The sequence below is a fragment of the Plecotus auritus genome, assembly GCF_963455305.1.
Source record: "Plecotus auritus genome assembly, chromosome: 7".
Classification (NCBI taxonomy): domain Eukaryota; kingdom Metazoa; phylum Chordata; class Mammalia; order Chiroptera; family Vespertilionidae; genus Plecotus; species Plecotus auritus.
This window is the reverse complement of record NC_137774.1, coordinates 125,733,750-125,760,411: the sequence shown is the minus strand read 5'-3', so window position 1 is coordinate 125,760,411 and position 26,662 is coordinate 125,733,750. Positions and strand designations below refer to the sequence as shown.

The following is a 26,662-nucleotide window of genomic DNA, read 5'->3' as shown; positions in this document are numbered from 1 at the left end:
CATGGCTGAGGAAACTGTTGGTAAGAATGCTCTTGTCTGAACCTACAATGTTGTCATCAGATGTTTTCAAAGCCCCTGTGCACTAAAGTCCCAATGCTGTCACATTCCATCACCTGGAGCAGGATGACTGAGTACCAGCCATTCACAGTTTCTGTAAGAATAATTTTTTCAGCTAGTTTGTGGAGCCTAACCCTCCATATAGTTCAACTCTGGGTCCATGCACTAAGCCAAGGTAACTATTTCTGAAAGAAACTATAGGCTATCCTCCATTCCACTCCCCCCTTCCAAGCTCCTTTCACCAAATCAACCTGGCAATAAACCTTTCTAACGGTAATTAATAGAAGACAGTATAGTTCAGTGGTTATAAGCAAGGGATCTGAGTTCAACTACTTGGGTTTAATGGGGAAACGATAGTAGCTATGTGCCTCAGTCTTTTTTTTTTTTTTTTTTTTGCTTTATTTTTCAGCAATAAAATTGATATAATAATAGGATCTAATTCAGACAGAAATTTTGGAAGCCTAAGTGAGAAGTTTGGAAACACTTAGCATGGGCTCAGCACATAGAACTGGCTCAATAAATGGTGGTAATGGACATTACCTTTCACTCTGTTTCTGATAGCCACATGTTATGCATTGCATGTTGTGTGCTCCCGAAGTTAACATGTTGAAATCTAACCCCCAATGTGATGATAGTTAGAGGTAGCCCTTGAGGAGATAATTAGGTCACCAGGGTGTAGCCCTCATGAATGGAATTAGTTCCCAGAGAGCCAGCTCACCCACTTTCCACTACATACGGACACAAGTTGGCAAACCTGGGAGAAGGCTGTTGCTAGAACCCAACCATGCTGACACTCCAATCTCAAACTTCCCAGTTTTCAGAACTGTGAGAAGTAAATGTATGTTTTTAAGCCACCCAGTTTGTGGTAATTTGTTATAGAAGCCCAAATTGGCTGAGAAACTACTACTTAAGTTTAAAACAAAACTAAGACTTCTTCCACAACCTAACAGAATCACAAATGTGTCTGTCCTTACAGTTTTGGTTTTCTTTGTAATGGTTACTATGGGCTCAATAGCTATTGGGATAAAAACCACTAAATTATGAGAAAATTATATGGAACTTTGTTTTACAAAACCAACAATCAATTATATACTATGTAAGATTAAAGGATCAGGTTTACAAAGATACATTCTTCATTTTATATAAACATGGCACCCAAGCAAATTAGTTGAAGACTATGACACATTGATTTAATTATAGTTTTATAATGATTGTTCCCCAGAATTACTCCCTTATTGAAAAAGTGAACCATGAAATGTGTTCACATAAATATACCAGTATATTAAAGCAGCTCAACCCATAGTAATAACATGTGTATATCACCTAGTAATATAAAATGTTATTTAACTTCTGTAATTTAATCCTCATGACAATAATATAAGGAAACTATACCAGATATTGTTTCTATGTTATGGATAAGGAAACTCAAGCTCGGAGAGGGTAGGTATAAATTGTGCAAGTCACACAGCAGATAATGGTAGAACCAGAACTCTAATTGGAGCCTTTCTAATTCCTGTACCAATGCGTGCTAACTCTGATAGTACTGGTTAAAATTAAGCGTGTGCTTTGATTAATTTTGCTGTATATACATTTTGTTTTGCCAGTTCACACCTTTCAATGCTTCCCAATTCACTTACTGAACATGTGTCACAATACATGGTGCCAAGTATCACTGACATACCTTGTCCTCCTCTGACCTCTTTTGAGTTTCCCTCCGGGGAAAGATTATGGGCACAGAGAATCCAGAAAGCAATTTGGGAAAGAGTCAGAAAGCATGAGTCACCATCACTGGGCTCACCTAAGGCTGGCTTCACTGGGTTTTTTGAGGCTCTGAAGGACCTGTGAGAAAACATAACATCAAGGATGAGAACAAAGGCAGATCTTCACAGATTGTGCTCTCTTCCTTCTCCCAAACTTTACTAGACAGGTAAGGATCTCTATACTTATTTTCACCTTAGAAATATCTGAGGAGCTTTATGAAAATTCCACATAGGCCACTTAAGTTGGAATCCCTAGAAGAGGGCCCAGGATATGGGTACTAGTTTATATGGGTAGTAGGTGCTTCCACTGTGCAGGCAGGGTTTGAGAACCAGTGCAGTGGGCTAATTGCCACATCTCAAGTCAAGGGTAAAAGAAAGAACTGTGTAATACCAGGTCCAGTAGAAAAACTGGAATCTGGGTCAAGAGACAGCCAGATCCAGACTCCTTATATCATCTCTGGCAGCAAGTGCTAAAATAGAATAATACAGGGAACACGCCTTACTTCTCCCAGGTTCAACTCTCCATTCATTTATGTTCCCCAAGTTGTTTCTAGACAGTAAAGATTACTCTATTCCCAATTTTTATTGTGACTTCTGTGATTATGGTGTTAATGTTGTTAAGGCTTTGTTGGGCCCTAACTGTTTTGGATCAGTGGATAGAGCATCAGCCCAGGGACTGAAGGGCCCCAGGTTCGATTCCGGTCAAGGGCATGTACCTCGGTTGCGGGAACATCCCCAATAGGGGGTGTGCAGGAGGCAGCTGATAGATGTTTCTCTCTCATCGATGTTTCTAACTCTCTTTCCCTCTCCCTTCCTCTCTGTAAAAAAATCAATAAAATATATATTTTTTAAAAAGGCTTTGTTGGTTTGTTAGGGTGATAGGTTCATCACAAAAAAAAAAAAAAAAAAAAAAAAAAAGGGCAGGGGATCATTCAAATTTTATCCTTCAAAAAAGAATCTGGAAATGTAAAGCTTATCAATTTTATCCCTATTTTATCTACTCTCTAAAATTTCTTGGACCTGATTATTTTGAGAGTTAAAATAAAATATCAGTTTCAATTATAGATCTTAAATATTACCAAAATAAATGTAACCAAAAAGTAAACTCATATATGAGAAAATAAATTCATATATGAGAAAAATCCTAACTTTGCCTTTGTTTTATATGACTAAAAATATTTTTTCAAAGTCAAATAATTATTTATGTGTTTGCAGTATACTAGTATTTCATATGAAGATGTAGTCATTTTGCCACTATTCTGAACTTGTCCCATCTGCCCCAATAAAAATACAAGTTATAGATTCAAGAAATTCCATAGGAATTCTTTAACTCTATCAACAGACAAAAAAATCATTCTTGAAATACATCTGATGCATGATAGACTGGTAAGTCAAATCTCTCCAGAAGCAAAAATTAACTATGATTACTTGATGTAAGACATCACTCAAACCAATCAAATGTTATTTTGGGAAATCATAAATTTATATCCAGCATCAGTTTGTCACTCATTACGTTCTTAAAAGAATGATTAGGAAATTATCTTAATAAGTAAACGTTAGTCTTAATTTCTTCTTAGTTTGATGGCTTAAAAATATAAGTTATATCAACCAACTGAGTCTTGCTAAAAGTCACAGCCTGCTTGAAGAGTTATTTATTCAAGTATTAATAAATTTTATTCAGGGTTGATGAGGAAATTCTTGCATTGTTCCATTCTGTAACATTTCTAGCTACCACATGATAGCAAAGCTTTCAAAATATGGTTTGATAATTAATATTAAGAAATATTTATTGGTTACCTACCAGGTCCCAGGGCATTGTGTGAGGTGCTAGAAATGTATGAAAATTTCATTATCGACAAGTGTCCCAATACACAAAAACTCCAGAGCAGACTGAATTCTTGCCTAGGTGTTGTTTTAGTGACTGACATTAATCTACCTCCAGCAGTCAACTTAACAGCAGGCAAAGCTACTTAACAGGGAGTTACTGATCCTACAGCTGTACTTTGCTTGTTGCATCTTTGAAAGATGCTTACTTTGATGATCTCCAGGGTGTGGAAGAGAGGAAGTAATATATAACTTAAAAACTGACTTACAAACTGATGAAGAAAGAGGTTTTAGAGCCACAAGGAAATCATTTTGTCAGTAACTCAGATCACAGAGGAAGTAAACATAGTGAAGAAAATACACACACACAAAAAAAATCCTAAGAATTCAATGATAAAGGAATCAATTTCTTTTCCAATAAACATATTTTAAGTACTGCAGCAAGAATAGAAATAAAGAGTTTCCCTTTTCACTCCTTTCCCAAAGGAAAAAGACCTAATCACAGGAGTCTCTCAAGGATCCTTAAGGTACGACAATGAATAGTTTTAATAATGTCTATCTTTCAGTGAAAAGTATGCAATCCTTAGATTTGCTTCCAAATTACACCCAACATAAATGTCAATACTCCCTTCCATACTTATTGAAACTGAAGAAGAAAAAAGGATATCTGAGATATCATTGATCATTTATCAATTCCAAGAACTGATCTCTAACATCATCTTTCTTTTTTCAGTCTTATTGACAAACTAGAGGCCCGGTGCACAGATTTGTGCACCAGTGGGGTCCCTCATTCTAACCTGCGGGGATCAGTGGACCTCTGTGCCACTGCACCAGTTCGTCAGGCTCCAGCCCACTGTCTGCGTTGATCCCGCACAGCACAAAGTAGTGCATGAAGCACCAGGCAACCAGGGAGGAGCCCGAGCCCAGGCTGGGTGCTGTGCCACTCCCGCTCGTCCCAGCCCCACTGTGCCTGCCGCACTCTGGTGTGCAGGGGGAGTATCCATGGGAGAGGCTCATGACGCCACAGCTGCACTCGCCAGTTGTGAGCCTGGCGTCTGGCACTCATCTGTCAGCTGAGAGGTGCTCCTGTGGGAGCGCACTGACCACCAGGAGGCAGCTCCTGCATTGAGCATCTGCCCCCTGGTGGTCAGTGTACACCATAGCTGACTACCAGGTTGTCCAGTTGCTTAGGCTTTTATATATATAGATAAGAAATGCACATATTTAAGGTGTACAAAAATGTTGTTTTCATATACATATTCATTGTGAAGTGATTACATTTTGAAATGATTAATGAGGCTAATTAAATATCCATTGTCTCACATAGTTACCTTTTTTCTTCTTTTGTGTGTATTGGGAACACTTAAGATCTATTCTTTTAGCAAGTTTCAACTATACAATACATTATTATTAACTATAGTCACTAAGCTGTATATTAGGTCTCCAGAACTTATTCATCTTATATCTGAAAGTTAGTACCCTTTGACCAAATCTTCCCATTTCCCCCACCCTCCAGCTCCTAGTAGCCATCATTCTGCTCTGTCTCTATGTGTTTTACTTTTTTGGACTCCAAATATGAGTGAGATTTTGCAATATATGTCTTTCTGTGTCTGGCTTATTTCATTTAGACTAATGTTCTCCAGGTTCATCCATATTGCCACAAATGGCAGGATTTCCCTCTTTATTATATTCTAGTATGTGTGTGTATGTGACTATGACTATGTGTGTGCATGCATGTGTGTATCCTAAATATCCTCTGACAGATTATGAATAAAGAATATGTAGAAATATATATATATATATATATATATATATATATGTATACTGAGTGGCCAGATTATTATGCATTCAGAGATCATAATAATCTGGCCACTCAGTGTGTGTGTGTGTGTGTGTGTATGTGTGTATGCCCGGTGCACAAAATCCATGCACCGGGGTGGGGGGGCCCTCAGCCCAGCCTGCACCCTCTCCAATCCAGGACCCCTCAAGAGATGTCCTACTGCCAGTTTAGGCCCGATCCCTGGGACATCCCTCTCACAATCCAGGACCGATGGCTTCTAACTGCTCACCTGCCTTCCTGCCTGATCGCCCCTAACTGCCCCCCCCCCCGCCAGCCTGATCACCCCTAACTGCCTCTCCCTGCCAGCCTGATCACCCTTAACTGCCTCTGCCTGCCAGCCTGATCACCCCCAACTGCCCCCCCCTACTGGCCTGGTCGCCCCAAACTGCCCCCCTCTGCCAGCCTGGTTGCCCCAAACTGACCCCCCCTGCTGGCCTGGTCACCCCTTACTGCCCCCCGACAGCCTGGTCACTCCCAACTGCCCCCCTGCCGGCCTAGTCACCCCTCACTACCCCCCCTGCCAGCTTGATCGCCCCACGCAGCCTGCTGTTCAGTCGTTTGGTCATCCCTCACTAACCCCCCTGTCAGCCTGGTCACCCCATGCAGCCTGCTGCTCGGTCGTTACTGTTACTGTGATGGCGTCCTGGACAATTTGCATATTCCTCTATTATGTATATGTATATGTATATGTATATGTATATGTATATGTATATGTATATGTATGTGTGTGTGTGTGTGTGTGAGAGAGAGGGAGCTTCATTTAAGATCTGAGAATATCCTAATTATAATATCTTGTCCTTAATAACTGGTTAATTATAGAATAGCTGGTACAAAATTCTACTAATTCAGTGTTAGAATTATAAATTTAAAAATCACTAAAGCTAGGTGATTTTAAAATATGGCTTCAAATTCTTTGACATGCTTCACACGGTGGGGGCAGAGTGCCTACCTGTCCTCCACTTGAATCTGGGCAAGTTGTGACTTGTATAGACTTCCCAGCTTAGGTCTGAAAAGGTCATGCCCTTTCCATCTCATTCTCTGGGGATAAGCTCACTGTGGGGTAAGCCAAGCATCATGTAAAAAGTTTGACTATTCTGAGACCTCCATGGAGAAGAGGACATGTGTAAGTGCTCTAATCAGCAGTCACAGCTAAATTCCTATCTGATGACCAGCATCAACTGCCAGCCGTCTTGGAAGTCCAGCCTAGTCAAGCCTTCAGATGGCCCGGGCCCTGGCTGACATCTAACTATAACCACATGAAAAACCCCAAATGAAAACTGTCCTGTCAAGCCCACTTTGAATTTCTAACTTAAAAAACTAAAAGTGAGATCAAATAGTTGTGTTACACTTCCAGGTTTGGAATAATTTTATTACAAAGCAATAAAAATTCATATGCCAAGAAATGTAAATTTTTTCTTATCACATGCCACTTCACCTGTATTGTTATAACTCTACTTTCCATGTGGTAAGAAAATAACCCATCTAAAATGCAGTCAAATGTAAACAAACATTGGCTCTGATTTACATAACAAGATAGAAAAATATTAAAACTAGGAGATGTTGTTGACTTCACTCTCCTGAAAATGCAGCCCATGAGGTTGGGGCTCGTCAGGAGCACTGAGTTAGAGCAGGATTGGTCAAACTTCAGGGCTGCAGACCAATCCAGCCCAGCACTTGTTTTGTATGAAATAAAATAAAGCCCACACAGCCTAAAGTATTTACTCTCTTACCCTTCACCAAAAATGTTTACCAACTTCTGAGTTAGAGAATGGCAAAATTGAGGCAGGCATAGAAGTCTTCTGATTCATATCCGAGTATTCTTTTCTCATGTGCTAAATGACAAGAATACAATTTTTCAATAACTTCAGCATATTTTAATGAACACATTCATGATCCTATGAATTTAATTTACATCAGTACTTCTTAAATTTTGTAAGGACCTATTTCTTTTTGTTTTTGGGGGGCGTTTTGCTGTGGGGGGGGGGGTTGGTCTTTTTGTATTTATTTGTGTTTTGCTTTAAAAGAGAGGGGTGTTAGTCACAGGCGGGTAATTTTCATGATTTAGTTTTCTGTGATACCATCAGTAAAGGAAAAGAAAAGAAAATTGATATCTTAGGAGTCAGCAAACTTTTTCTCTAGGGCCAGAATATTGTTCATTTTTCAAAAGCCATACAGTGTGTATCACAAGCACTCAACTGTACTGTTTGACCTGAAAGCAGCCATAGACAAGACTTCAATAAATGGACATGACTGTGTCCAATAGATTTTTTTACAAAGTAGAGACTGTCAAACAAGAGGCTTATGTAAGGCTGATATTTGTCTGTATACTATATGTTTTCTCTGTACTCTAAAATAATACTTAATATCCAAATAAAATAATTGAGAATTATTAGGGTCACTGAAGGAGGTACGCATGAGGCTGAAAGTGGTGAAGAATTATACATTTACTAGAGGCCCAGTGCATGAAAATTCATGCACTGGAGTGGGGTCCCTCAGCCTGACCTGCCCCCTTCTCACAGTCTAGGAGCCCTCAGGGGCAGGAGGCGACCCGGCAATCAAGGGAAGGTGATGCCCCCATCACACCTCTGCTACTGCCACTGCCAGCAGCACAAGCCTCGGCCGGCCCTGGTTACCTGAGCCTCGGGCAGCCTTAGGCAGCTGGGCAGCCACCATCCGAAGCTTGCCTGTGCCTTGGGCCGGCCCTGGGAGGCTGGGCAGCTGACATCCAAGGCTTGCCTGTGCCTCAGGCCGGCCCTGGGTGACTGGGGGGCTGAGGGGACTGGGCGCTGCCATTTTGTGGCTGAGGGCATGGCAGTCAATTAGCATATTCCCTCCTTATTGGCTGTGGGCACCACCATCTTTGAGGGTGTGGCATTCAATTAGCATATTCCTTCCTTATTGGCTGTGTCGCCATCTTTGTGACAGCATGAGGGTCAATTAGCATATTCCCTCTTTATTAGATAGGATTAGGTCATCTGGAGACCAGATGGGTTGAACCCCAAAATGGTGTCAACACCCAGGGATGGAGAGTCAGAGGTTTTAAAGGACTCTAGGCAGGCTTTTTCAGTGGGGAACTCTCTGGGCAAGTCCAGATCCTGGGAAAGTCCGGAGGGGAAAGATAATGGTCTTAGCAAGTGGAATGTGATCTAACTGAAAGGGAATGTTGGTTGTGAAGTGGTCTAAAGGTCAGCTCCCAGGGGTTATTTCATAGACACAGCTATCAAACGCAGGAGGGTGGAGGGTATGACCTTTCCCCCCTGCACAGTCTCCTCCAAGCATCACCTCATCCCCTCCAGGCTGAAGTCTGCCTGCCCAGCATAGCTGTGTAAGAGCAATTTTTAAAAAATAAAGTGGCCTTTAATGTATTGAGCAGGACTGCTTCTTGATAGGTTATAGTGTAATAGAACTTACTATTAAATATTAAATAGTAAGCATCTCACTGTCATATTAACTTTAAGAAGTCTTTGCCAGAATATAATAATAATAATAATAGCATGTAGGGATTTTTTTTTCCAGGATGTGTATCCTTTACCAACACCAAAGTTAAGCTGCGTTTCTATAGCTTTCTGGACCTATGCAGAGTGAGCTGCCAGTTCTCTTTGACTCAGTGGCCATGGCCCAGGCAGCTAGTACATTCCATGCCCAGTTCAGTAAGTGCTAGGGCTTTGGCCCTCGCCTCCACCAGGCCCAGACCCCACCTTCCCCACCAGAGGCTACTGATAGCAACAACCACCCTGCTCAGCCACCATGGCTGGTCCACAGCCAAGTCGGCTGAAACTTCCCGCCACCACACTCAATATGGCTGACAAGGACCTTTGTTTCCAGTGCATACAATCATCAAAATCGCATTGCATTTCCCCCCAGAGAAATGCAATTTTGTCTCCATGTCAAGTAGTTTGATGTGTGGTAATCAGAGGGAGACACAAATTTAAACTTGAGCTTTATGTTGTGACTAACATTAATTTAAATACCCTGCATCAAAGAACTGAGCTGTTCTTCCAAACTGCTTTGAAACCCACCACAATTTTTCATTGTTTCAGAAACCCACAGTACAATTTGTAATGCATTACAAATTCTGAACAGAGAATTTTATCTATTATTTTCTTGTGCATTCCAAAACCTCCCAAAATACTGATCAGAGACAGTGCCCACATTCCAAGACTAGTGCCACAAGTCTGCTGCAAGTTGAGGGAGAAAAGATTGGAAGTAACAGATGTTTGGGTTGCCTAGTCTTGTTATATTCAAGACTTCATCAACAATGCAAAGTTTTCAATTAGAAATGTACTATAGTTCTATTGTTCCCTATGGAAATTTCTAACTAAAACCAGAGTCTAAGAATTCATTTTCAAACAGAAATCCTAACTGTAGTTTTGAGAACAATATATATGTGTGTGTGTGTGTGTGTGTGTGTGTGTGTGTGTGTGTGTGTGTGTATCTTCTTAGAAGGGAAGAAAATTCAGTCTGATGAGCCCGCCTCCAGCCAGCACCGCAGCAGCGGGAGCAGGATTCAATGGGTGGTAAGTGTTCTCCCGCTGCTCTTGCAGACTTGGTGACTCTGTGGGGTGTGCTCCCCAGACTCCTGCTGTCCAAAAGGGAAGCCATAGCAGATGCTCACAGCCTCGCTATAGGGAGAATGTTTTGTGGGTCTGGTCCCACCACGCTTGGGATAGCTCCACATGAGATATCCTGACTCGCTTCAAAGACACCAGAGCTTCTGAAGCCCCTCCAGCAGGCGCGCTTACATCAACTCTGCCAACCACACTGCTCAGCTCCTGCTAGGTTTTGCATTCCAGGAAAGAAGGTTATTAGTTCCCTCCTGGATTCAAAGGGAAGAGTGAGCAGAGTCCATTGTTTGCGCTCAAGATCTGCATCCCTAGTGGCTGTTGGTTCACATATTAGCCAACTTCAAAGGGACAGCAACACAGCTTACATTATAGAGGATTTCAGAAGAGCTCAAATCCAGGGCTTTTTTGGCTGAGGATGGACCAACAAACTAAACTGGTAAAGTAAAACCAGTTTTATTTTAATGTAAATGTATAGAAGGAAGTCAATATATTTCTTCTGTTGTGTTGTTATTGTTCCTAAAAGTCTTTTATCCTAACTCTTCTATGAAATGACTCCTAATTAGTCTATATATACATAGTTATCTCTCCATTCTCTGGACTCTTAAAAATACATATAGTATCTGCTGACAAGTAAGCACTTTATTATATGCCACCTGTGTTAGTCTCTGTATTATATTTTTAATACTGACTTCCCAAATTGATTTTGAGTGTCTCAAGGGCAGACAGAATGTCTTACACCTACTCTCAGAACCTATAATGGGTATATTGGGAATCGGGGCATAAGCTTCATATTCAAAACAAGAATCGAATTTAAATTTTTTATGATATCTCAAAAAAAAAAAGATTATACCTAGACTTCCATAGCTGTACTGGCAAGAGTGTTAAAAAGAAACAGTTTACCTAACAATTTTTAATACTTCCCAGTTTCTATAATTCTCTCTTGGCATTACTTTATTTTTTATATTCCAAGAGTCTCAAAAAAATTAAATGAGGAAGTGTCTCAGTTTACCTCAGATTTTCTGTAGTGCCTGGCACCATGTTACAAGGACATGTTCAGAAAATGTTCCCTGAGGGTCAACAGACATTCTGTAGATGGAAGAAAGAAGTGCAACACTGGGATGGCACTTGTCCATAACCCAACCAGAAATCAGACACAGGCTAACTAAAAAGGTCCCTTGGTTGACTGGCTAGAGCCCACCTCCAAAGTGATGTGTCCTCCCCCGTTCTGTGTGGAGCAAAACATTCGTATTAAAAGAAGGGGGATGCTTCTCCTTTTAATAATGAGGTTATCCTTTGAGAACTTGGGGGTAGGGTAGCCCTTTTACACTAGTAAAATCTAGAGTCAGTGGCTATGCCTAACCAGCTAGGAGAGAAAGCCACGCAGCAAACTGTCATATACAACCCAAGGGATCTAAAAATCCCAGAACTCCAATCAAGGTAGTCTCTAGAAGTAATCTCAGAGAAGCAGGACTAGATTGTAGTCTTCAAGATCTCATATAGTCTTCAGAGAAAGACAGTGCGAAGCAGTTTGTGAATAGGAAAGGGAAACACAAGTTAGTCATGAGTTCACCGTGTGAGTTCATTTTATGAAGAGACTCAGGGCAGCTGGTAATCCTCTGGTGACACCTCCAAACTGCCCTATCTCCTAGGCACCTGTTTCTGCTGCCCTCTTGATTTTAGCTGATGTGATGATCACTAGTCCTGTTCACCAAATCTTTCTGGCTCTCTACCTTCTGGTACTATGTGGAATTGCATTCCCTCATTCTTCTTTTCAGTTAGGGATGAACTTGTGACTTGTTCTGGCCAATGAATGAGAGTGATTTGAAAGCCAGTGAACAATTCACACATCTCCACTGTACTGCCTTTCCCATCATGGATCACGAAAGCACAGATGGAGCCTCCCTCTGTCTGGGCCCTGAGTGAGAATGAGCAGAGCTCCTCGGCTGACCGGTGGGGCTATATGCCATAAGGAAGAAATAAGCCTTTATTATTTTAAGTCTTTATTATTACCCTACACTGCCACCAAACTAAAGTACCATTGGGGTTACACTGTTCTATGCCAAGGGATTGTAGAAGATGCAGGATGAGAGAGGCCCATATTGTCACAGCAACCATTAGACTCATTAATCTTAAATATTATTTTTATACTTGAAAGTTGCCAAGAGAGTAAATCTTAAATGTTCTCACTACAAAAAAGAAATGGTCATTATATGACATGATTAGTTGTTAACTAATATTATGGTGGTAATCATTTTGCAATCAAATCAATACATTGTATACCTTAAGCTTATACAGTGTTATACAATAAAGCTGGAAAACATGAAGTGAGTCTCTTAAGGAAAAAAAAATATTTTTATAAAGACAAAAGTACACAGATGGGTGCAAAGTGTCATAAATAGGTAAGATAAAATAGGAAACATCAAAAAATTTTGGAAGCATAATTTTACAAAGTGAAACAAGGAATTAGAGCAGAAAAGGGACCTTTGAGAGCACCAGTCTCAATGAACAGAAGAAACTGTGGTGCAGAGAATCCCCATGACCTATCCAAAGTCCCCAGCTACTGACTGCAATCCAGGTTGGCTGGTTCCAGTGCCAGTACTCGTTCTGCCACACCTTGCGTGTGTAGGATAATGATTTTCCTGGTCTTCTCAACAACACAGGGAAGAGAGAGATTTTCATGCAAGAAGGCATCTTGTCTTCAGCGTTCACTTGGAATGATTCCTCGGGTTTGTGGCAGTGAGGTGGATTGACTTCACTATGTAACTTCACTTATTCATAAAGAGAGTTATCTAATGTTCTGTTTCCCTCTTTCCCAACTCTTCACCTGACTTAGATGGAAAGATAAAAAATAGACAAAAAATGCCTCACCCCCACATGCCTCCAAAATTTTCCAACTTTTGACCTTTATAACCTAAATAATTGTCTTCATTGTGAAGTTATCCTATCTAATAAAAGAGTAATATGCAAATTGACCATCACTCCAACACACAAGATGGCTGCCCCCATGTGGTCAAAGATGGCTGCCCCCATGTGGACACAAGATGGCCACCACAAGATGGCCAGCAGGGGAGGGCAGTTGGGAGGGACCAGGCCTGCAAGGGAGGACAGTTAGGGGCGATCAAGCCTGCAGGGGAGGGCAGTTAGGGGTGACCAGGCCTGCAGGGGAGGGCAGTTAGGGGCAATCAGGCTATCAGGGGAGCTGTTAGGCATCAATCAAGCTGGCAGGGGAGTGGTTAGGGGGTGATCAGGCTGGCAGGCAGAAGCAGTTAGGGGCAATCAGGAAGGAAGGCAGGCGTGCAGTTGGGAGCCAGCAGTCCTGGATTATGAGAGGGATATCCCAGATTGGAGAGGGTGCAGGCTGTACTGAGGGACACACGCCCCCATGCACGAATTTCGTGCACCGGGCCTCTAGTTAAATATAATGACCTATTAAAAAAAACAAGCCTCAGAGAAGGTTCCCCAATGCTAAACAACCTCTTTTAATAGCTGTTTTTGGAATAAGGCAGTGTTTGAATAAATAGCCTTCTGCAGTCAGCTTAGTATCAGATCATTCTTAAAGCGTTATCATAGGTAAGGTTTGGAATGAACTTGTGACTTTTTCTGGCCAATGGAATGAAAGTGATATGAGAGCCAGTGAACAATTCACACATCTTTTATGTTTTCTTTTAAGTTGGAACTTAGTTTTTTCACTCTGTTGTAATTTTATGAACCCAAAATTTCAAGTGGAAAAAATTCATAGCAACCAGATTAAAAAGTAAAGAAAATAAAGAAGAATACTAAAAACCATAACCCACCATCACTCCCAGTCCTTCAATGCTAATAATACATATTTAAGATAACTTGATCTAAAATTCTAGAAGCAATTTTACTAACATTCATTGTCTCCTTAAATCAGTCTCTATAAATCAGACCAACAGTTTATAAAAGTCAAGTTCTACCTCTTGTACGTGGGCCCATTTCTACTATAGATATTATTGATTAATTGGCATTGTGAGTTGCTCAGGGCCATGCCCTCCAAGGTCCATGAGCACTGACCTGGGTTCTTGCTCACCTGTTGTTTTTAATGCAACACTCGCCCCCACACACACACAAAAGAGAAATTCCTTATACTTTTGCACATGTCCCTGCTCATTTTTAGAGTACAAAGCCTTAATAAATCAACATTTGTTTCCTTCTCAGTAAAACAAAATTTTCCTGTGATGCTTTTTAGATAAAACTGGTTTTTAAGACTGCTTTATAGACTGCCACATCCAGCTTCTAATATGGTCCTGAGCACAATAAGAGCTATTTTTTTTCACAGACCTAAGATGGCTGCACTCTAACAGGAAGCTGAGTAACTTTGTTCCTAGCAATGGACTAGATTTACAGCTAATATACTGTGCAGTCAGCTTGAAAAAAAAAACAAGATGCTCCCTGTGATGTGCATGGCAGGTGGCAGATAGAATTGGTGAAATTTGAAACAGTGGTAAGTTTTCCTGTTTTACATAGTTATTCTCTTATAGTACCCCCAAGTTTTATAAAGCACCACAGCCTAGTTCTGTTGTGTTTAGAGCATAAAAATTACCCACCTGAGGGTTTCACTAAGGCAAGTACAGGTAAGAGTGGGGAGAGAGCAGGGAGAGACTGGTAGAGTGGTGCGATCCACATGCAAACCACACCCTGAGTGAGGCAAAGAGGGAAAGAAGCACCTAAACGAACCCACAGCCTAAGGGAAGGTCCTCAAGGCCATGGGGAACTCCACTAGCCCAAATTGGCTGTTAGGGGAGTTTGTGTATCTCCCAGGAATGAACTTGCATTAGTATCTCTGCCTGTCTTGGTTACTGGCTGAGAAGTGTGGCCTTGATGCAAATATGGCAATCAATTACAAAGTGCATCAGCTAAGGAAACTTGCTTAATCACAGTCTCTGTATTTGGAGGTCTGCTAGGTCCATTCTCAATACCAACTCACAAATATGACCATAACCAGCTATTCAACCACTAAGAATGCCTATGGGACAACAACACTCAATCCTACCATCTTTCAAATGTCTCCTTTTAGCCATTTGCAATTGCTGTTTTAATTATTGATAAACATCTTGATAGTAATAGTTTCCAACCAAGAATTGAAGAAAAGGGAAGTCAAATCTTCTAAGATCACCAGAGCAGTACAAGGAAACTAATAGACCAGACAGTGCCCAACCCAAGAAACCCCTTCACCGATATGGTAGCTTCACCTGGCACTGGCCCAGGCTCTGCTGCTCAGAACTGCAGCTCAGGGCACCTCAGCAGGTCACCAAGCTCTGTCATACAATGACTTCCAGCTCCCTTTGTGAACTTGCAAGTGCTCCATCAGAGACCCATCATTACCCACTATAGAACTTCTAAGAGAAAATTGAATCAAATAAATTATTAGCAATTTCATAATAAACTTCAACTTATCTCCCATACATTTTCCTCAAACTGCCAGAGTAATTTATATATTAAACATTTAGATAGTGTCATTCTTCCTTGTCAAGTCCCCCTGTGAGAGATTTAATACAGAAGAGACCATTATATTTCAAGAGAGTTTAAGAAAGGCCTCAAAAGATACTGTGAGCTAGAAGACTTCTCAAAGTCCTGCCAGCTCTGTGATTTTTGATTGCAGATGAGTAACCTGAGAGCATATTGAGAAACTTTCCCCAACTAGAAAAGGAAGTCAGTGGAAAAGCCAGGCTTGGGGAATGCCTCCTTTCTTGGGCTATCTCCTAAAAGATGGAGTATATTTTTGAACCATAGATAAGCATGTTGTCCCTTCATTCATAACTTCTTTTGGACGAAGTGGTCATTAGAGGACAGTACATGTTTGCATTTGTAAACATTCCAAAAACAGCATACAGAAGGACAAGTGAGCCTTAAAAGATAATCACGAGATTTTTGGTCTTGGTCCTGCACAGAATTTCAAGCATGGCAAGCAGTTATGTTTCCAGTAACAATGTGGACCAAAGTTCATGTCTCCCTTGTATTTTACTCAGTGTTATCATACTTGTCAGCCCAAAACAGAAGAAATATTGACACAGTGATTTCAGACAAAGTTACAGTCAAGTTGGCCTAAAACATTGGGGACATCAAAAATGTGTTCTTCACTCAAATCCATATGATTTTTTGGTTGCTTGACATCAAAACTACTATACATATTCTTTCCATCTTCTTCTGTTTGCCCAATGTAGAATACAGAAATGTTATTAACTTCATAGAGTGCATGTGGACACACACACACACACACACACACACACGCATGCATACACAAAAAAGCTCAGCTTGTCAACAGCTTTGGCAAAGTAAAATACAAATGATAATTAGAAACATGTGTCCCTAGCAAAGAGGCACAGAAATGAAAAGGTCATCTTTTTCCAAATGACCTAATTAGAAAAGCCTGGAGTGCTGGCTACAGTATAATGGTTTTACACAGCTTTTAACTCAGACTTCCTATTTTAAAACAGTGCAATTTACTGCTCCTGTAGCAAATATGAGTTGTCACTTAATACCAACAGAATTAGGCCTCACAACACCACCTGCCTCCAGCAATCTCCTCATTGTTAGACCCATCAGCTGAGGATAGCTGATTTACCATCCCAGAATGACCATTTAGAACCTAGTGCCAGGATCACTGCCAAGTTGAGAACAAGGATTTCATGTCGAAGAGAGCCCATAAGGTACTTTACATTAATGCCGATTGAAATATGCATGAATAGACCAAAGGGAAAAGCACTTGCTCTGAATTAGACTATCAGCCAGCAAATGCTTCTTAGATTTTTTTTTTCTGGTCCCAGAGCTAAGATTTTGATGCTGAATAATTTTAATTGCTCAAAGACAACAGATACACACTGGCTGAAAATGCCGATGGTAGAAACTCCAACAGGCCCAAATAGAATTGTCATTTTAAATAGATGCCTCTGTAAATTTGTATTTAATCTCTCTCATATTTATTCATTGTGTTGTGATGTTTCATTAAGTATTCATTTTGGTTATCTTGTTTCATTGCCTCAGTTCTCCCATCTAAAACACCTAACTGATGCTATGATGAGAATGTTTATCCAAGACTCAGAAGAATTTAAAATGCAATAACAGCAGGCCCTGGCTGGGTAGTTCAGTTGGTTGCAGGTTCAATTCCTGGTCAGGGCACATAGGAGAATCAACCAATGAATGTATAAGCAACAAACTGATTTTTCTCTCTCTCCCTCAATCTCCCTCTCTTCCTTCTCTCTCTAAAGTCAATGAAAATATAAAATAAAATGAGGAAAAAAAGAATCACTTATCTATAATAATAAAATGGTAATATGCTAATTAGACCAGACCTCTTCCAGACACCATTCCAGATGTCCTTCCTGACAAAGCTGGGGCTGGAAAGAAGCCAGCCTGGGTCTTGGGTGCCTTGGGCGGCCCGAGTGAAGCCAGCCCAGGTCTCAGGTGCCCTGGGCCACGAGGAGGGAAGTGCCCTGGGTTCTGGGTGCCTGACAGCAGCCAGAGGAGGGAAGCCCAGGTCCCAGGTGCTAGAGGGAAGCCAGTGCTGGCAGCCAGGGGAAGGAAGACCTACTCTTGCACAAATTTTCATGCATCAGGCCTCTAGTTAAAAATAAAATAAAATATAGTAACCACAATGAGTGCCCAGCTTCTGACTGCATTTCTTAGACTCTCTTGTAGCTAAGTGTGGTCATATGACTAAATTTAGGCCTGTAGGAGGTTAATAGAAGAGATTTCTACAACATTTGAGCCACATCCATACAGATGGCTGGCCTTGAATTAATTCTCTTTGTCCCCATCACTGGCTGTGAAATGGTGACCAGAGCAACTTTGGGTGACAGCCCTGTGCCATTCATCTAAATACTTTCCCAGGAGAGAGAAATAAACCTATATCACTCTTAAAACAAAGTGGATTAAGCCCACTTTGTTTAAGTAGCTTAGCATGCACTTCAAATTATACAAACAAAGGGAGCATCAAGAAGTTACATCTACTTATTGTGCCTTGATCTTATGTACATATTTTGAATTGTTCAGTGCATTAACAAACCAAAGAGAGGGAAAATTGGACAGATACATGCAAAAAAATGAAACTAGATCACCAACTTACACCATACACAAAAATAAACTCAAAATGGATACAGGACTTAAATATAAGATGGGAAACCATAAAAATATTAGAGGAATCCACAGGCAGCAAAACTCAGACATATGCCAAAAGAACTTTTTCAGTGATACTGCCCCTAGGGCAATGGAAGCCAAAGAGAAAATAAACAAATGGGACTACATCAAAATAAAAAGCTTTTGCACAGCAAAAGAAACCATCAACAAAACAACAAGAAACCCCACTGTATGGGAGAACATATTTGCAAATGGTATCACTGATAAAGGTTTAATTTCCAACATCTACAGGCAGCTTATACAACTTAATAAAAGGAAGATAAATGATCCAATAAAAAAATGGGCAACGGACCTAAATAGAATATTTTCGAAAGAAGACAGAAGGAAGGCCAAGAGACACATGAAAACATGCTCAAAGTCACTAATTATCCGAGAGATGCAAATCAAAACGACAATGCGATACCATCTCACACCTATCAGAATGGCTATCATCAACAAATCAACAAATGACAAGTGTTGGCAAGGATGCGGAGAAAAAGGAACCCTCGTGCACTGCTGGTGGGAATGCAGACTGGTGCAGCCACTGTGGAGAACAGTATGGAGTTTCCTCAAAAAACTGAAAATGGAACTCCCATTTGACCCAGTAATCCCACTCCTAGGAATATATCCTAAGAAACCAGAAACACCAATCAGAAAGGATATATGCACCCCTATGTTCATAGCAGCACAATTCACCATAGCTAAGATTTGGAAACAGCCTAAGTGCCCATCAGCAGATGACTGGATCAGAAAACTATGGTACATCTACACAATGGAATACTATGCTGCCATGAAAAAGAAGGAATTACTACCATTTGTAGGCACCTGGATGGAATTAGAGAACATTATGCTAAGTGAAATAAGCCAGTCAATGAAAGAAAAATATCACATGATCCCACTCATTTGGGGATAATGAAAAACATTATAAACTGATGAACCAAAAGATAGTTACAGAGGCAGTAAAGCATCAAACAGACTGTCTAATTACAGCGGTAAGGTTAGGGAGAGGTGGGGGAAATAAGAGATCAACTGAAGGACTTGTATGCATGCATATAAGAGTCACCAACAGATGCAAAACATTGGGGGGTGAGGGCATGTATGGGAGTGGGGTGGGGGTGGGGGGGCCAATGGTAAGATATGTACACATATAATACCTTAATAAAAATTTGAAAAAAAAAAAAAAAAAACAAAGAGAAAGTGACCTTGGACTAATCCCCATTCATGCCACTTCTTTAATCTATATCAGTCTTCAAGATCAAATAGTTCTGGGATCTTTCTATAAAATGAAGAGGATAAGAACTGTTGGAGTTTCAAATCCTATGCTCTAAGGCAGTGGTCGGCAAACCGTGGCTCGCGAGCCGCTGAGGTTTGCCGCTCTGTTGACTAATGAGTTTGCCGACCACTGCTCTAAGGTGCTACTTGATGTAAACTAGAACTGAATCCTTTTTATGGCATTATATCAAAAGAGATACATCTGTCCATTCTGTTTATATACTTTCCTATATATAAGGGACTTTCAATTACATGTATTTCCTTCACTTAATACTTCCTCCACAATATTTTTAATTCCTCTGTTTTTACTGTCTCCTTCCCTGTGGCCTTAGTCACACAAAGGTCTGTTCTAATTTATAAAATACCTTCCTTCATTAGATTATGCTGCCACTCTGATAACTATCTTATTTTATATATTATATTTCTCAAATATGTGATCTATAGGTCAACTGCCTCTAAGCCTTCATTCTCATTCTGTCCTTAAATGCCTAAAACCTGTATCTGCCTCATCCCAATCTACTAAAAATTTAAAAGATAACCATTCTATTGTCCCAATTCTTATATCCTGGGACTATTTATTTATACATCCAACATACATCTAGAACCTAGTGCCAGGATCTCTGCCAAGTTGAGGACAAGGATTTCATGTCAAAGAGAGCCCATGAGATACTTTACATTAATGCCAATTGAAATATGCATGAATAGAACAAAAGGGAAAGCATTTGTTCTGAATTAAACTATCAGGGAATGCTTCTTAGATTTTTTTTCTGGTCCCAGAGCTAAGGTTTTGATGCTGAATAATTTTAATTGCCCAGAGACAACAGGTACACATTGGCTGAAAATGCTGCACGGCAGCAACTCCAACAGGCACCCAAATAGAATTGTCATTTTAAATACTAGTAGATGCAGAGAAAACAAATACTGGAAACATTTTTAAACTCCCTTACTCATTATATTGTGTCTATAACACATAAACAAGGTGCTATAAAAAAGCAATAGAGAACAAGAAAAAGTTATTGCAAATTAAAAAATATTAATGAATTAAAAACTAAAACGATGGATTCAAAAATATGTACATATGGATTAAGGAAAAAAGTGGACAGTCCAACAAAAACTATGCAAAATATGTGACAATAGTAAAAACAGAACATATGGAAAGAAGAAAATTATCAAAAAAAAACCGTATAAAATAAAATGTCTAAAGTTTATGAGATTGGATTCCAGCTTCAAATACCCTACTAAAAGAACAGATATTTTATAAATAAATGAAAATTATCATACCAAAAAATGTCCTAGTGATATTTCAGAACACTATGAAAAAGAGGAGATTCTAAATATTCCTGAAAAAAGAAATGTATAATTCTTTTACAGAAAATTTTAAATTTAGAATGCCATTTCTCAGTAACTCTGAACATAGGGGAAGGTGAAGGGGGGGAATGGAGCAATGCCTTCAAATTTCTGATGGAAAATAATTTTCAAAATTTATTTCTATAGAATTTTGCCAAACTATCAATAAAATGTCTAAGTATAAAGATATTATCAGACATGCAAGAACTCATACAATTGTCCTCTCACACATTCTTTCTTGTGAAGTTATTTGGGAATGTGCTCCAATAAAAGGAGGGAGTAAACCAAAATATATGAGCCAAAAAAGTAAACTCAAAAAGGAAAAGTTAATTCAAACCAGCAGGTATGAGGGGAAGTCTTAATGTTACTACTTCATAGCAGCTTTGTGATAACTATCTCACATAGGAACAAAAAGATAAAGATTGAGTAATGAGGACATTTTAAAAACTTAAAAAATGCCTGATATGGTAAAAAGTTTGAAAAATAATTGAAGAGTTATTAGAAGGAAGCCATGGCAAGAAAAAAAGGAAAGCATTCAAAACTTTGGAGAAAATAAAATCTGTGCAAGAAAATAAAATGAAAATGGTGATTTACTTAGCCCTTGAGAGAACAATATTCATACAGTCATAATAGTGAAAACTGAAAACTATTTAATAAAATAATATAATGAAAATTATTGAATCGAATCAGATTAAATAGATTACTACCAGAGAGAATAGGGAGGGCAAATGTAAGAGGCCTATATCCTATGTTATCGGCAGGAAGTAGTTTCTATAATTGCTCATCACAAATTAGCAATATTGTGAGTTAAATGGCTACAAGGGTTAAAGATTCTTTCCCCTGAGGAGTTAGGACTGGGGATTTAGGGAGCAGGGGAGAGTTAAGTTTTCTTTATCAACCTTTACTTGCTATTTGCTTTTATACCATGTGAATCTTAATTCTGTATTTTAAGTTTTATTTTATTTTGATTTTTTGGCAGAACTAAAGAGGTGAGAGCACACATCAAAATCATCAAGGGGAACTGAAGAAGCACAAGCACAGTGTTGGTCTTGAAGTGTTCCTGGAAAGCACACCTTGAAAGGAAGGGAAGGACCAGGTTACTGAGACCAGCAGTTTGTTAGGGGCTTTTGTAAATACCTGAATAATACCTGGATGAAAGCAATGTTTTAGGAAGATCTGCTTGACCCTGGTGCACCAAATGAAGAGAGGATGGAATTATTCCATTTTCAGTGTCTACCCTAGTCTAATACCTCTGATCTGGTATGTCTACCAATTCATTTTCTCCTCATAATCATGACATATTGCCAACACCGCACTCCTCTCACTTGTAAACTGGTACCACCATAAAGTCAAATTAGAATTCAGTGCTCTTCACAATCAAGATCAATGATTCTCACTGCTAGCTCCTCCTTAGTATCATTAGTGATACTTTGAAAAAATACATGATTTCTGGACATCATTTCAAACCAGACTTTCTGGGTAATAGTTCTCAAAATGTGGCCCCCAGACTAGCAGCATCATTGTCACCAGGGAACTTGTTAGAAAGTAAATTCTTGGGTCCCATCCCATAATACTGTAGCAGTCTGGGCTCTCCAGGTGATTCTGATGCTGCTGAGATTAAGAACTACAGCTGTGTGGTACACTGGTTCTAGTCATGGCTTTGGAATCAGGTAACTGATATATGACCTTGAGCAAGTTACTTATTCCTAAGAACACCTGGCCAGTTACACATAATCCCTTTCAGGACATTTAACAATCTGCAGTGGCAAGCTCTTCCTTCTCTTTTTTCTCCACCACCTGATCTTAAGCTATACTTCATTTCCATCATGGAATTCATGACAAGGAGTCAGAGGCCATGCTTTGACCTTCAGGTGAACATTCTGGCCTTTTTTCCTGTGTGTTCTCTCCACTTCTCATGCAGCTCCTTTCTACTTCCACCATCCTGCTTGCACCCACATAATCTCTGGGCCTCTGAGTTTCATTACTCCAAACCAAGAATGCTCTTCTCCTCATGTCTCTTAAAAATCCCATTTTACTTTTAGGTCAAAATTGAAATGAGTTACCTCCTTTTATAAAATTTTCAGATAGTCCCAAACATAAATACAGTATTCCTAAATTATCTGAGAGCACTTCTGCATTTCTATTATAACCTTAATACCAGGTGTACTGGTTAATAACGTGGCTTTTCTTCAATAGATGGAGTTACACGTATGTTGATGTACACTGAGTGGCCAGATTATTATGATCTCTGAACGCATAATAATCTGGCCACTCAATATATATATATATTAGAGGCCCGGTGCATGAATGCATGAATTCATGCATGGGTGGGGTCCAGCCAGCCTGGCCAGGGGGAGGTGACATGGGTGGTTGGCCGGCCTGCCTGCTGGTCGAACTCCTGGTCGAGGGGACAATTTGCATATTAGCCTTTTATTATATAGGATATACACTGAGTAGCCAGATTATTATGCGTTCAGAGATCATAATAATCTGGCCACTCAGTGTATATGCGATTTGATATGTATGCTATTTTGTTGTATTGACAACAAGCTTCAAAACTTCATATGTCAAATTTTCTGAAGGTGTTAACATCATAGATATTTTTATGCTTAAAAATGTCGAATTTCGTGCCAAAAAAGAGCATTTGTGGGAAGTTTTAATTCATTACTTTATTTTTAAGAAAAGTGGTGCTGAAAGTTATTGTGTACTTTGGGAAGCTTATGGTGAACATGCTCCAGCTCAAGATACTTGTGAACATTGGCTTGAAAGCTTTAAAAGTGATGATTTCGATGTGAAAGACAAAGACCGTCCAAGTCAACTGAAAAAGTATGAAGACCAACAATTACAAGCATTATTGGATGATGATGCATGTCAAACTCAAAAACAACTTGCAGAAACATTAACGTTGCTCAGCAAACAATTTCTGATCATTTACAAGCAATAGGAAAGATATTAAAGGAAGGAAAATGGGTGCCACATCAACTGAACGAAAAACAAATGGAAAACCGAAAAGTCATCAGTAAAATATTGCTTCAACAGCACAAAAGAAAGTCTTTTTTGCATTGAATTGTGACTGGTGATGAAAACTGGATTTATTTTGAGACTCCCAAATGCACAAAATCATGGGTTGATCCAGGTCACCTATCAACTTCGAGTGCAAGGCCAAATCGCTTTGGAAAGAAGACAATGATCTGCATTTCGTGGGATCAGGAAAGTGTGGTGTATTATGAGCTTCTAAAACCAGGTGAAACCATTAATACTTATCACTACTGACAACAAATAATCAATTTGAACCATGCTTTGATCATGAAAGGACCAGAATGTTCCAGAAGACACGGCAAAGTAATTTTGCTTCATGATAACGCACCATCACACACTTCAAAACCAGTTAAAGACACGTTAAAAGATCTTGCCTGGGAAGTATTAACCCACCCACTCTATTCACCAGACCTTGCTCCTTCAGATTATCACTTGTTCCGATAGATGGCACACGCACTTTCTGAGCAGCACTTCAAAACCTACGAAGAAGTGAAAAATTGGTCTCTGAATGGTTTGCCTCAAAACAAAAAAAGTTCTATTGGGACAATATCCACAAATTACCTGAGAGATGGGGGAAATGTGTAGCTAGTGATGGACATTACTTTGAATAAAGCACTTTTGATGTTTCTCTTGAAATTCTTGTGTTTTCATTGATTACAAAATTTGAATTAGTAAACGGTACACCTGGTATGTCCATGCTTTAATACAGCTTTCATTATACCTCCTACTACACATATGAAACTTTAAAGAGCAGAGATCATATTTAGTGCATCTTGACACATCCCTCTACAGTACCTTGCACATAAGCTTTCAGTTTTCATTAGCTGAATTAAATTGAATTGACCCCTCTCACTTGGAAATCTCCAGCTGTATCCAGATGTCTATACTATCAGTCTAACATCAGAATCTTGCCATTTTTTGTGGCTGCGTCATGCCCACCCAATTTTATTTCCTACTTGACCCCAACACCAATGCAGTAAGACAGTTTTATCAATTACTCTTAGCACCAGCTCAGAACATTATAATCACACTCAGAACTTTTGAGAAATACCACTGTCCAACTCTCTCCACCTTGGATTTTAAAAATCAGTCAAGGTGGGGCTAGGAATCTGTATTTTTGAAAAACATTCTACCTAATTCTAATGTGCAACCATGATTGAAAACTGTTTAGCTGCTGTATTGCCACATTTTTTCCTGATAGTAATTCATTCACTTTTAGTAATATTTTCATGTTCTTCTACCAATATATTTTGGTAATTTCCAAACACGTCTATATTTGTATAAGATTTGGTTAAAAGTCTCACATCAAGAGACAAAATGGCAGTGGAATAGACTGACATGTCCCGAGTCTTGTCCCAGAGCAGATACAACTAGCAACTACATAGAATAACATCCACCTGAATTGGTGAAGTAGACAGAGCTGGTGAGACAATTCGCAGCCGGGAAGGGCAGAGGACACCTGGAGAACTTTCACCCTTGGGTCAGCCACAGCATCTGACTGTGGAAAGGAGGTCCGCAGGACTGCTGGTGGCAGGGGATTCTAGATCTGGGTCCTGAGTCACGACAGACTGATCCCAGAGGGGACATTCTGGACAGCTGCCCAGACCGCACAGTGCTGGGAGGAGAGTGGCTCACAGAGGTGCAGCTTTTTCCCCTCTTGTGGTCTTTGTTTTCTTCACTGAACCTAGTTCATAGGACCTTTCGGATACGGACATTCACCTGTGGCTGAGGTGGTGCAGACTTGTGGAGTCTAGGGAGAGATTGGGGTGAAGAGAGAGCCCAAGAGAGGTGGCCGCAAGTCTAGCGCTGAGTCATACCAGACATGCGCGGGTCCTAGGCAGCCATTTCTCCTGAAGAGATAGCCCCTCCCTGCAGTCTCCAGGCAACCAATACAGCCATACCCAGACTATCCCCTGAGTGGTACAAAGGAAAAAAAAAAAATACATGAATAGTCCCTGAGAGTCCACAGGGACTGGCCTAAAGAGAGGCCTTCAGTACCAGCAACAAGAAACTGAGAAGCCACAGACAGTACAGAAGAGTGGGATCTTAAACCAGCCAAAGGAATGACACTTCACTTTTTCATTTTTATTTTTATTTGATTTAATTTTATTATTATTTTGTTCTTTTTTTCTTTATTTTCCTTTTTTCATTTGTTTCTTTTTTTAATATATTTTATTGATTTTTTTACAGAGAGGAAGGGAGAGGAATAGAGAGTTAGAAACATCAATGAGAGAGAAACATCGATCAGCCGTGTCCTGCACACCTCCTACTGGGGATGTGCCTGCAACCAAGGTACATGCCCTTGACCGGAATTGAACCTGGGACCCTTGAATCCACAGGCCGATGCTCTACCCACTGAGCCAAACTGGTTAGGGCAATTTCTTTATTTTCTATTTTTCACATTATTTTTCCATCATTCTAATTTATTTTATTTTATTTTTTATCCTATTTTTAATCAATTTTTAAATTTATTATTATTATTAATTTCTTCTCCTTCTCTTTCTTCTTATCCACTAATCCTCTTTCTTCTTCCTCTGTATTGAGCTGAGGTCCTCCTCATATTCATCCAATTCTGAACCTTACTTTCTGTATAAAAGATTCTGCCCCCACCCTCTTACTGGGAATTTGGTGTTTGTATGTTTTGGTTTGCCTGTTTGTTTCTCTGGTGTTTTCTCCCCATATATATATTTTTTTTTTCCTTTTTCTTCCTTTTTCTTCCTTTTTCTTCTTTTTATTTTCTCTCATATCATTTTTTCTCTCTTTGATATCATTTGTGCTCTCTTTTCTCTCCCCTAATTCTCCTTTCTTGGGTGGTCACTTAT

General features: G+C 39.8%; 1 protein-coding gene across 5 annotated transcripts in view; it reads right to left on the bottom strand.

The window, feature by feature from the left end:
• Positions 1-463: 463 nt before the first annotated feature.
• CETN3 (centrin 3) overlaps positions 464-26,662 on the bottom strand; it is a gene marked incomplete at its 5' end in the record, with an annotated part of 246,600 nt that continues 220,401 nt past the window's right edge. For 2 of the 5 annotated variants that reach the window (XR_013961303.1, XR_013961304.1), the window contains 2 exons: positions 464-1,896; positions 24,234-24,319. The remainder of the gene's footprint in view (positions 1,897-24,233; positions 24,320-26,662) is intronic. The other 3 variants (XR_013961302.1, XM_080681934.1, XM_080681937.1) reach the window with 2 other exon arrangements.